Below are 12,810 nucleotides of genomic sequence, written 5' to 3'. Positions count from 1 at the left end.
TATATACACTGTGACACTTGGACAACATGTACTGACACCAGATAAAATTCCAAATGATGAATTTATTATAATAACAATGTGCACAAAGCACCCTCCACTCCACAATACACCATAAACAATCAATAATCAATCACAATAATAATTCTTCCACACCTCCAAGCAGCTCAGTCACCCTTCCTCCCAACTCGGCTCCCTGCTGGGATCACCCAGAGTCCTTTTATAGTCCTTGACCCGGAAGTGTTTCTGTCCCTTAGTCCATGTGACTTTATAACACTTCCGGGTCGGGTGAAAACTCCTTTTCTTCAGCCCGGAAGTACGTCATTTCCTCTGTCCCATGACTAGGACGTACTTCTGGGTTAAATGGAAAATACAAGTCCTTGAGCCTCCCTGCAGCGTCCCCTGGCGGCCCCCATGGTATCCAGCAGGGTTGTGATGAAAGACTCCAAGTTCCATGATGCCCTGCTGGAATTCGGGGCACCTCCATGTTGCAGGGATGGCTCCATGTGGCGGCTTGGGGGTATTGGCCGGGATAAGCTGCCGGCCATATTCCACAACACATACCCTGTACACTACTGCCTGTATCCTGATGTACTCCCTAGCATTAATTGAACATAACATATAGAGTTCCTCCTGGTCTGACACACATACAGTATACATTGGATTTCTCTACATGGATGTGCACTCACCCTGCCTACAGCAATGAAAATCTTTGATTGCTTACCATCTAACCTAATCACATCCTGACAATCTCTGTTTGGCATTATGCACAAAATTTCCTTACACTGAATAAGTAATAATTAACCTCACCTTCCAATTAAAGTTGCCACTTCCAAGTCAAATTTCACTAAATGCACATGATGAGGCTTAGGATGTATTAGTAATATGTCCTTCTCCATGTTGTCACAGAGCAGCAAAATCTCCCGACTGACAGTTACTATTATTTCTTTTTTTCTTTTTAAATATATTGTTAATGTAATATCTGAACATCTTCCCGTTTTTGTTGCAGCTTTTGAAGATCAGCAGATATGTGTCTCCTGATGTGAGAAAAGGACACTCTTAATTCCTCACTAAAATAACATAAAAACACTTTCAAATGTGTAACAGAGGAGCATATCATTGATATACAGTACGGCATAGATACATAAAGTGTTAGATTTATTTTATTGTTAAGGAATCAGTTAAAAGATTTCAGGGCTAAATCCATCCATAGGCAGCCTTGATCACTTCAATATAATCACAAAGGTGGCCAGAACATCTAAACATAAGCTGAAGAATAGTGAAATAAAGATTTACCAATCAAGGTAGGTTGCCAGATAGGAGATGATAAACCATAAACTAACCATGGCCTAGCTAAGTCTTGTGACAAAGAGGAAATCATGCTGTGGCAGTGGTGATGAGGTTCAAGTTCATATTTACTGCCATATGTACCTTGTACAACAAAGTTCTTACTTGCATGTCTCCCACTGGCAAATGACAGTAGTATAGTACTGACAAAAAACAATGAGAACACAAAGACAGTGAATATAACAGGTAAACTGATTTGTGTATTCCATTAAATTAAATGAAGAAACATATTTTAATATTTAATACAATTCTTGTATATCATGGCACAAGAGAGTGGCGAGATATTGCTGATTGTTCGGAAATGTAAGTAAGAATTCCCCTGTACCCTGTACATTTCACACTATTACTATCTACCACTACTACACCTTAAGTACAACATTTCATGATATATACAAGAAACACTAATATAATTGTCAGTATGGAGTGTCAGTTGAATAGCTTTATGTCCTGTGAATAAAAATGGTCTCTGTATCTAGGGGTGTAAGTGCTTATAACGATTCCAGAACTGAGAAGGAAGAAAAGTGACTCATGCAATTTGTCTTTGTAATTCAGTGTTTGTTAGATATATCTTGAACAAAAGTGAGCCATAAACTAGTGATGTTTTGTTCTGTCTTCATCCCACTCTGCTGTGTTTCAGGCTCCTGAGCTGACAGGTGCCATACCAGGATGTCACGCAGCCACTGAGTATGCATTCAACTGTAGAGGTTAGTGAGAAAAGAAGGAGCCATCAAAGGAAGTAAAGACATTGATGGACTTTCTTTACGATAGCTAGGATGTACTGTGGCCACTTTAGGTGACTCAAAATTGTTAAGACTGCTGATCCTCTCTACAGCATTTCCTCTAATGTAGATGGTAATGTGCTTCCCACTGTGCTAAAAGTGTATAGTATGCCGAGTTTTTTTTTTGAAGAAAAAGACCAATTTATAAGAATAAATTGAACTAAATTGAAAACATAATGTGAATGATACTTGCCACACATATCATAAGACAGTTCAAAAGAACGACCAGCCTATTCACTCTGTTAAAAAAATAATAAAAATAATAACCCGTTATGGCCAAATCAGAGAAGTCAATATTGCTGAAATGTTCATCTATAAGATGTGAGTATAGCAGGAGTTCATAACCCAGAATGCCAGAGTGTGTGGGGAAAGTGAAACTAAGGTATGCTGTATCTAATTGTATATGTTGCACTTTCCAAATTCATAGAATTAAAACTGTTTAAAGTGAACGTTTGTCATTTTAACCTCTGTGAAGCAGGCAATTGGTGCCAAGTACAAGAAAAGCTAAAACAAACAAGCAAAATGAAGCAAGCCCTGAAATCTATTTTTATGTGCATAGCTAGCTTAGTAATGACATTAAAAAGCCTTTGCAAAGTCACAAACACAAGTGCCTAATCTGCCTGCCAACCCAAAAATCTTCTGAAATATACTCGAAATTTAAAGGCCATTGATCCAGTTATGGAATGTCAGGTTAGGTGGCAGAGTTAGTTGGATTAGTTTCTCCAGAGACTGAAGTAGCTCAGGTCCCAGAAGCAAAGTAAATTACAAGACATGAATCTTAATACATATATGGGATGTTTGAGAAAATAAATATATAAAAAATGTTGGCAAAAGATTGACACCATAGGTATAACTGTTGCTTCACTGGCTCAACATTGTGGGCACAAATGTTGGTCATTGTCTGTTTGCAATTTGCATATTCTCAATATCTAAGTGGGTTTTTCCACTGGTAATCTAATTCTTACTCCTTATCTCAAGCAGGTTAAAGTTATGTGAAATGATTTTAATAGATATGATAAAATATGTGGGTCAGTAAGGGTCAGGTAAACTGGTTTGAACTGGTTCTGAGAATGTTATGTCATATAAAAAACCATTAAGATTTTTAATCTGGACAGTTGCCTCCAGATGTTTTGTACAACCAACATTGTCACATATTCTAACATAGGATGTTCTTCAAGTGCTTAAAGGCAATGATCTCTGCTTGGAGGCTGAGACATTTGAACGACTGTGTAAAGTGTTAGTATAGACTTTGAATAGAATATGTTTTAATGCAATATTTACATCATAAAATTACATTACTAAAAAAAAGTAAAACATCCTTACTGCACAAGCCCATTTAATACCATATAGAACAGTTTTTGTGTGGGTCTAACTGACACCACATGTTGACTAAGAAGCCCTATTTTTAATCATTGCTCTCATCTATAATTTTCCCTGATTGCCTCTAACTCTAAACACAAATCTCTCTGTTCTTTCAATGGTAGGTACTTGCTTCCAAAATGATCACTTGTTACCTTTAATCCCAACACTTATTGATCATGTCGATAAAGAACATGTTAATTTACAAATATATTACGGTACACTTACAGTATTATTGGGCAAAGATGTGACATGCAATGAACACTGTTTCACACTCTATATGTCCTAACAGATAAAAACATTGCAATTTTATTTTAGACTTTTGCCAAACCTGTATGCTTAGTGGTTCCCTTTATGGGGTTAGAAAAAAGGATTGCACATCTGTCACACTAACTTTTCCACTCCAGTTCTCAATTAAGAGGATGTTCTGCGTGAGAAACCTTGATGTCACTTCCACCTCTTCCAGACTTAAAAGGTCCTCTTGCTAATATAAAACCCTGACACAGAACATTCAGTATCATTCGACAAGAAGATGCCCAAGGAAGCAGTGCAGCCAATTCTACTTCTGAAAGGCATTATCCTTCTGAAATTCCAAAAAGCCTTTAATTTCTAAACACTTTTCCCAAATTAAATGGAGTATCCCAACTGGGACCCCAACAGTTTTTTTTTGGTTCTGTCTACTTTATCCACATCTTACACTGTAATTGAATGATTTTTGTAGAACACAGCATTAGATATTTTTGTCATCTTTCATTATACAAGTGCACCTATGTGGGGTTTATCTTCATTACTTACTGCACTTCAGTTTTTCAGTTTGTAAAAATCCGAATCTACAGTATGTACTGTAACCTGGAATTTCCTGTTTTGAAAAACTGTTAAATGTCTAGAGAGCAACAGTTAAAATTACAAACAAAGTGAACAATTTGGAGTTCGCTTGTCCCTACTCATGACTCATGCCAGTCTCTTTGCTCTGTTCATCCATCCATCAGGATTCTTTTCACACTATGTTGCCTCTCTAGTTTAGTGAAATGATAGAACTAAAATTCCAGAACTGGTGTACAGCCAAAAACAAAAAAAAAAGCATGCCTGTTTAAGAAACTAGGACTTGCTATGTTATCAGTAAAGGCTGATAATGTTACCTCTCTGCCATTTGTGAGTGTATTATACATTTGTTTTGGCTCCACACTATGACTTTAATTTATAGTAAGGACTTAGAACTGTTATTATTATTATTATTACCAGTAGATTCTTGTTACACTTGAGTATTAGTCCAGCTTAAAGACCAGTGTTGTATGATTCATTTCATTGTCCATTGCTAGAGTACATTATTGACTAGTTTATCAGAATAAATTGCAAGAGAATAGGGATAGACATATCACTAAGAAGGACTCAGACAAAGTGAAAATCGAAAGCCATGAAAAGCAGCACTGATGCATTCAAGGAAAGAAATAAACTTCAGGAGCAATTCTGGAGGCCAAAAGAATCAAGGGTAACTTGAAAAGAAGGTGTATATATAGAGCTCATTGTGTGAATTTTGATATGAAATCTAGATGGGCTAACTGACCCAGAATACTAGATGCTGAAATTGCTTTTATTTAAACTGCATTTACTCTCAGTTTTCGTAGATCAAACATTTCTATATAATGACATAAAAAATATCATTTTGCATTTATTATAAACAGTAGATCAAAATAAATCTAAGTGGTTGAAATGGTATTAGTCAGTATGTTTTTTATGAAACTAGTGTTATTGATCTGACTAAGCAGTATAAAGCCTGGACAGATAATTCGCATGATTTCTCTTTTTAATTAGCTTCATTGATTACTGAGGAGGTGGTGAAAGGATGATGATGCAGACAAGCAGTTCATTTGGAAAATGATGTGCAATGCCTGCTTTTGTCAGGCAGGCCCATAATACTAATCTATATTTGCTTCTTGGTGGGCTTTAAAGGTTAACCAAACACAGATGTTGTCAATTAAAACTCCTTCAAATCCAGACTGACAAATGCTTTTTGGAGACAAAACTTTGATGCAATGCACAGTAATAAAAATACCAAAAACTAAATATGCATAGTGTAAAACATGAAAGACATTCATAGAAGTGTGTGTGCGTTAGCAAAACAAAAAAAGGTTATGGTATATATGATAAGCAATAAAACAAAATCTGCGACAAAAGAGTTCATTTCTCCTTTATCCCATGCTAATTTTTTATATTTTTATTTTTGCTGCTTCTGAGCTCAAAGTAGTCTCAAAATGGCATTGTTGTAAATGTGCTTATTATTCATAAACTTTCATTTTGGGTTATTATCTTTACCTCCAACAGAAGTACCACTATAAAAAAAAATATACAAGTATAATAATTTCTAAGTATGACAAAATTCTTTTGTTCATTTTGCAACATAATTACATAATCTAAAACACTATTGGATATGGCAGTAGGGAAACATGGAACATTATATGACATACTGTACTCTAAGATGTGCACTGCTCAGAAGCATATTATCTGACTACTACTTGAAAGCTAAAAGAAGATAGTGAGAGTAAGTTACAAAAGGATCAAAGTAGTTAACAACAGTGAGGCTAATGGTGTTTAGAGCCTCCCAAACCCAAGGGAACACAGAAGATGAAGAAGAAAAGAGAGAAACAGACATACACACACACACAGTAGTTTTTGATTCTATGGATTTAAACTGGAGTGAGACATTTTCTCCTTGCAAAAAGTAAAATACCTACTCTGAGCCCTCACTACAGATCTTTTCAAAGTACTGTATTAGAAAACAAAACAGAAGCTAATAATTTTGAACACATTAAGGGGGAAAAAGGCTAATAAACACAGATAGACCACATGGTATATGCCAAATCTGGAAACTATTGCTCACTGTGAGTATTCAGAATACATCCAGTATATCCAGCTAAGGAATAAGCAAATTAAAAAAGGCTAAGACAATTCCAAAATAATCATTTATATATTCTATCTTTTCTTTTTTTTAACTTTCTCCGTACAATGCAGATTTACTACAGGGTCTCAAAATGAACCAACCCATTAGGTCAGGACTAATTAAAATCATGAGAGAAATGTTCATGTACTATATCTTCATGCCTGGAAGGTACCCAAAGTTCAGAAATGAATGTCTGTGAATTATAAAAAGGCAATTAAGGTTTGTACAAAAGGAACACAAAGTATCAAATAAAGAGACTAAAATTAGCCCTAAAATTAGCTGCCCATGAGAACCTAGCTATAACATATCTTAAATATGTGTCTACTAGTCTTGATCAGCAAATTTTACCAAAGCGTTGTTCGCAGCGAATATGCTGCAATTTCATTTGCCCTTGTTCTTTGAATTATTTACTGTTAATTTAGCTGGTTTAGGAGAACTTTCTTCCTCAGCACCCCATAATGCTTTACGAGGCCAGTTCACTATCCCTCTGGAGCTGTTACAGGCAACATTGGGTGGCACAGCCCCCCGGGTATATAATTCTGATTATTTGCATTACAGACTCTGATATAGGAATTAGTTAGTGGTGAAACAGATAAGTAAATAATGCAGGTTCTCAAAATTTTATATTTATGAAACATAAATAAAGAGCTATCACTGCTTGTTGCCAAATGTGCAGGTCGATCTTCGAGTTCCACATCAGTATAAGAGAAGTAGGCGCGTGCCCTGTGCATGCATAATTAGCTACACGGAGATAAAAAAACTAACATTGAAGGAGCCTGACAACCAATACAGGAGACTCTATGAAATAATAATAACGGAAGACTTATTATTATTAAAAGATGTTTCTATCTTTTTTGATAGAAGAAAAAGTGAAGCATCAGCACAGGCAGATTGGACAGCTTTCAGCACAACTTCAAAAAATAGAACGTTCCAGCAGCCTCAATCATGAGATGCCACTTTGAATTTTCTGCCTTTAAAAGACTTGACCTTTTTGACAACAATTTTAGCATTTCTGCTTTGTTTTGACTAAATATATGACTGCGCTTCTGTAACTGCAGTTTTCTTTGATCTCACAGAGGCACGGTGGTACAGTGGTTGGCACTGCTGCCCCACAACTCAGGTCACTTTTTTGGCCACAATAATCAATATTCATGATCACTTCCGTGATTTCTCCAAACTCGAGGCGAAGCCAACACCATGGAGTTCACTCATCACTGGTGCCTTCAAGGCCCAGTGTTGTATTCACCTGCAAGTGTCTTAAAAGTTTTATATCCTTTTTCACCTTCTCTGTCTTTCTTTCTCTTTAGAAGCTGGCTTCTCTTTGCACCCTCCAGCGAGCCTCCACTTCAGCTCATATTCCTGTTCTAGACTTATTTTCACACTGGCCTGAGACAGCTTTAAGCTCCATCTCAGAGTCATTTCTACTCCAAGAATAGAAATACAGTGTTATATTATATTGACTAGAAGTGCCCCTACCAGCTTCTGATTTTTAGTCATCCCTGAATACTGTGAGTACTCGAAGCAACTCCCCTTAAACTACCCTTAAAAGGGCAACACAATTTATTCCTAGTCAAAGACAGTCTGTTGTACCCCTATCTTTAGGAATCATAAAGAATCATACAGGGCATTTTCTGAAATTCCCAAATGGTGAGATGAGATTTGTTCTCACTACCAATGAAGGCTGCTGTCAGTCTTCTTTAAGGGCATTAAGTCAGATGTTCCTCTGCCATCCTGGAGATACATACATGTAGAAATCTCATTGAGAGCCAATGATAGGCGTTATAGGCATGATAGTGAATTTACTTTAATATTTTATTTAATATGGAGGTAATCTCCCTAATGCTGCATGAACAAACAAATTAGACTTTTTATTTCACTTCTGAGCCTTAGTGTGTAGTGTGCTTCATTACTTTAGTAATTATTAAGATTGTAAGTGCAGAGACGATCACACCTCCAATCGCAAAATCAGAACAAAGTTTTGTACGTGTGTGATTTTAATGTATAATGAATGATCTGCAGCCTAAAATAACTTTGCTGTTAAATCTTTCTATAAGCCTTCTTCCAGATTAGGGTGTAAATTACCCAGTCAAATGACCAAGACTGTGGTAGTGACAAGTGAAATGGCAGTGAAGGTTTAACATTCTAATCATTCTGTAAAAATGCCAGCTCTGCCATCTGCTTACCGGCTATAATTCAGAGATGGGAGAAGTCACTTGGCCAAATATTGATAAAGAAGGGCATTACACACTAATTAAAACTAACACATATGATAACCATTAAGTACATTGATAAAGAAAAAAATACAAAAAACTCTTAAGGAATCATGCACTACTAGATTTAACAAATGTACAGTAGACTGTATAAAAGTAAAGGCTCAAACCAACATAGCTAATTTATGGCTAATCACTCTGGAAAAAAAGAACAAAAATAGAAAGCAAAGGATAGTCAACAGGAAAACACATTAGAACATCAAGTGCTCAGATGGTTGTTTGGTTTAGATGGAGTCAGAATATCAGCACTGAAGGGACGAGCCACACATTGTGTTTGAAACTAGGATGGCCAATGCTTCAGATATCTGACCAAAATGGGTGTTTAATTTATCTTCAGTAGTTCAATGCTGCCCAAGGGTGCTAAAGTTAATATTTAAGAAAAGCAGGACGCCCATATACAGAAAGTTTGATGGGAAAAAACATACTCAATATAAAAAAAAAAAAAACTTCTCTTAAAACAACCATGACCTTAGCCATATTATACATTATACTCTTTACTTTGAGCACATGTAAATGTTGACAGTACTAACTGTTCTTATATTTGAATGGCACTTATGCTCACTGTTTCTCATTGTAGTTGTGTTAAATTTACACTAAAATGATGTAGTCAATCATTAATCTTTTTTATAACACGTTTTGTCCAATTTAAAGCAATTCTATGATGTCCTATTTAACTGTTTAAAAACAACTGATTAGATTTCTCTTTGAAAAAGCAAAGTATTCGTGTGAAGAAGAGAACAAGAGAAAAAAAAGAAACCTTGCAGATCTACAACATCATAGAATTTAGAATGAGATTTAGATCTGTCGTTGCATCTGCAGCAGGTTTCTGTTGTTTTTTTTACAGATGCTATTGACTATCTGTAATGTATAACAGCATAAGCTTTACAACACAGGGCTGTTCTGTGAGTGTAAGATCAGACAGAAGGCTACTAAATATCTTTCTCTTTAAAACTGATTGAAAAATATCAATACAAAACACACATTAGAAGTCAGTTAACTCAACTATAGTTATGCAGTAAGTGCTCAGAAGTCTAAACAAGTACAGTAGAAGACAGAACAGTAACAAGCAACTGAAGGCTTATCAGCAGGTAATGTTGTCCATTGATTGTTTCAAAGAGAGACAGTTAAGGATATCAACTTGAGGATACCATACTTTTTCAAAATTTCTCTCATGATTTTCAAAAAGTGTTTATCATAATGTACAACAAATGTTCTGTAATTCTAAGTAGTACAAAACATCATTTTCTCATTGTAGTACAGTATGGGGATTTGGATTTTTACAGTTAAGTAAAACGATGCTGTTATTAAAGTATATAATTTATTGTAATCAGGAATCAATGTATAGCTTTCTTCATATCCACTTTATGGACAATAGCATATGCTGAAGGCATTTCAAGGGAGATAAATTGTGAAATTTTGTATCAGACAAATGCAGCCTCTATATAGGAAACCAATATAGAGTGTCAATCACTTAGACAGCTATAAGAAAAACAACCTAACGAGATTATCACAGTCTTCTACAAGTATACTGCGTACTTGATTTGATAAAAGTCCAACTTTAAAATATATAAACTATATAGTATATTGCCGAGGTTTTTTTTGGTTTTTACCCTACCAAGTTGAAACAGAAGCCAAGCCCTAAAATATAGTCATACAATACATTTGTTTATAATTTTATTCCATTGCTTGTAGTTTCTAATAGCATGCACAGTATAATTTACTGTATCTTGTAATCTATGAAGCTGAACTGCTTAAAATAAAAAAGTAATATTTCTATGGCTTTCATTTCAAATTCTATATAAAGAAGCTTCAATAGTTTAGCTTTTCTAATTAAATCAGCGCAAACTGGTAAATGAAAAACTTCATACAGAAATTTACTTCACGATGAGAATGAGAGCCTTTTATTTGAAGTGCCTTTTACACTTCAAAAGTAACTAAGACAGAAGTCTTCAATATGGTGTTTAAAACCATTAAATCAATATTTTGATCTGAAAACATTTTCTCCTTTAATTTCCACTTTACTTGTGGACATACAGGGGATCTTGGCAGTTGTGCACCCTAGGCACATCTATTTTTCTCTGTTCTTCCTATTTCTTTTCCTCTTGCAAGACTTCATGTTCTGCAAGAGTGTGAGATTTACGCTAACATTTCGGCACTTGCATGTCCAAAAGGATTTCAGACTGAAAACCATGTCATTCATATTTTGCTCAATCTACCAGAAATGTAATCTAGAAATACAAAAACAGGATTAAAATGATTAAAAAAACACCACTAAAATAAATTTTAAATTTCTCAAGAAGTTCACATACAAACACAGTGTAAATATATCTCTCCAATACAGTCTTGTATGTGTGTGTTAGTGCCAGGTATGCAACCTCACTCCACCAAATTTTGCACAGATTCTCCATTTCTAACTAGGGAAGACTGTAAAAAATGTGCCATCACAACATTTTGTCTGTGCCCCCATCTGGCAGTGCCTATACCCCACCTTGGGCTTGTTGCTACACTGGCAGCACCGGGTACCCCTACTAGTTATTTATATATGAGATTGCATTGACAGCTAAAGCAAGTATTTTTCATGTGCCTAAGCTTTAAAACATTTGTAAAGTCAGGTATTCTTGATTTTAATTTCAAAAAAGATAGTTCTATCCTCATGTCTACTACTTCTAGAATAAGATCCGATTATCTTTAAAAACAGATTTAGAAAATTGTTGGATGGAGATTCCTGTTAATTTTTTGTTCAGATTTCACATTATATCAAACAATCGAAATAGGATTGATAAAACATGTGTAAAAATTATAGAACAAAATTTGTCCTATAAACAAATATACTGCAGATCTTAGAGGGAACATATTTAGATGGAACGTGAGGAAATGATTTGGAGTTTACATGTTTGCTCTTTTTCTTTCATGCCAAGAAACTCAGCAGTATCCCCATCAACACCCAGGTTGCAGAATGTTGGCTTAAAATCACCCAAATACAACAATATGGTGTCAGTTGTTTCACCATTGTGCTGAAGGGAACAACACTGCCTGTTTGTTTTCCACTTCTACTATATGGAAATAAATGTGATGTTCAGGTGGAACTCCAGTTCCTTTTATGTATTGATCTCTGTTTTAAACCCAGTGTTTTCATGACACTCATGTCCTTAAATATCCACCACACGGTACACCCATGAACATGCCCTCAATCAAAGTAACAGCGTGCTTCTCAACATTGTTCTGAAGATGATAATATTGTGTGAACAAAGTTGTATCAACCAGAATAAACAGTCTCAGAAAGTGAAAAGACGATTTACAAGGATGAGATTAAAACAACCTTTTGTGCAAGATAAAAAAAAAACTCTTAAGATGAATCATACACACATACATATTTTCACAAAGAATTTCTATTGAGCGACTGCATGAGATTAGATCATGGTAGCTTTAAAATTTTACTTTTCACATTTGTTGTCCAATGAATGGATGACTAATTAATTGACATAATTAGTGTATTTAGTAGCAATGGGTTAAGCTATATAAAATGTAGAGTTAGTGAGTGGTTTCATTCCCAAGCATCTGAAAAGGAGAACAAGAGGTAAAAGTTTTTTTGATGATGACAAACAAAAATCAGAGACACAATGTTTTACATGTTTAGCCTTTGTCTAGTGTGTGCCTGAAAAAGCAGATATGTTATTTTGATGACGAAGGGGTGAACAATGCCATTGAAGATGAAGGAATAACAGACCAGAGTGGGTGTGAAAGCCAACCATCAGAGAAGATAAAATAAAGAGATTACAAGGATAGTTAGATGTACAGTGCTGGAGTAATCAGTATTCAGAGTTTAAGCCTCTTGTGCTATCCCTTGAAAGATGGTTTGGAATCTTGTGAGAAAACACAAAAAGAACAATTCAGCAATGATAAAGGGATGAGAATTGTTCAACAATAGGCAGGTTGAAATGGTTTTTCTGAAAATTTCTGCAATTCTTACCGCTTGGACATGTTCTATGAAAACCATTTGAAAGTCATTTTCTTTCTTCTGAATAAACACTAAATATGCCTATTTAGACTTATACAATGACCATACAAGGCTTTATTATTGGAGACCAATTTACAAGACATACATTGGCTTCTACCGAAT

General features: G+C 35.3%; 1 protein-coding gene across 1 annotated transcript in view; it reads right to left on the bottom strand.

Moving 5' to 3' along the window:
* luzp2 (leucine zipper protein 2) overlaps positions 1-12,810 on the bottom strand; it is a 709,194-nt gene that overhangs the window by 588,844 nt on the left and 107,540 nt on the right. The window lies entirely within an intron of this gene.

Source organism: Erpetoichthys calabaricus, chromosome 2, assembly GCF_900747795.2.
Source record: "Erpetoichthys calabaricus chromosome 2, fErpCal1.3, whole genome shotgun sequence".
NCBI lineage: Eukaryota > Metazoa > Chordata > Cladistia > Polypteriformes > Polypteridae > Erpetoichthys > Erpetoichthys calabaricus.
This window is presented reverse-complemented; position numbering and strand designations above follow the sequence as displayed.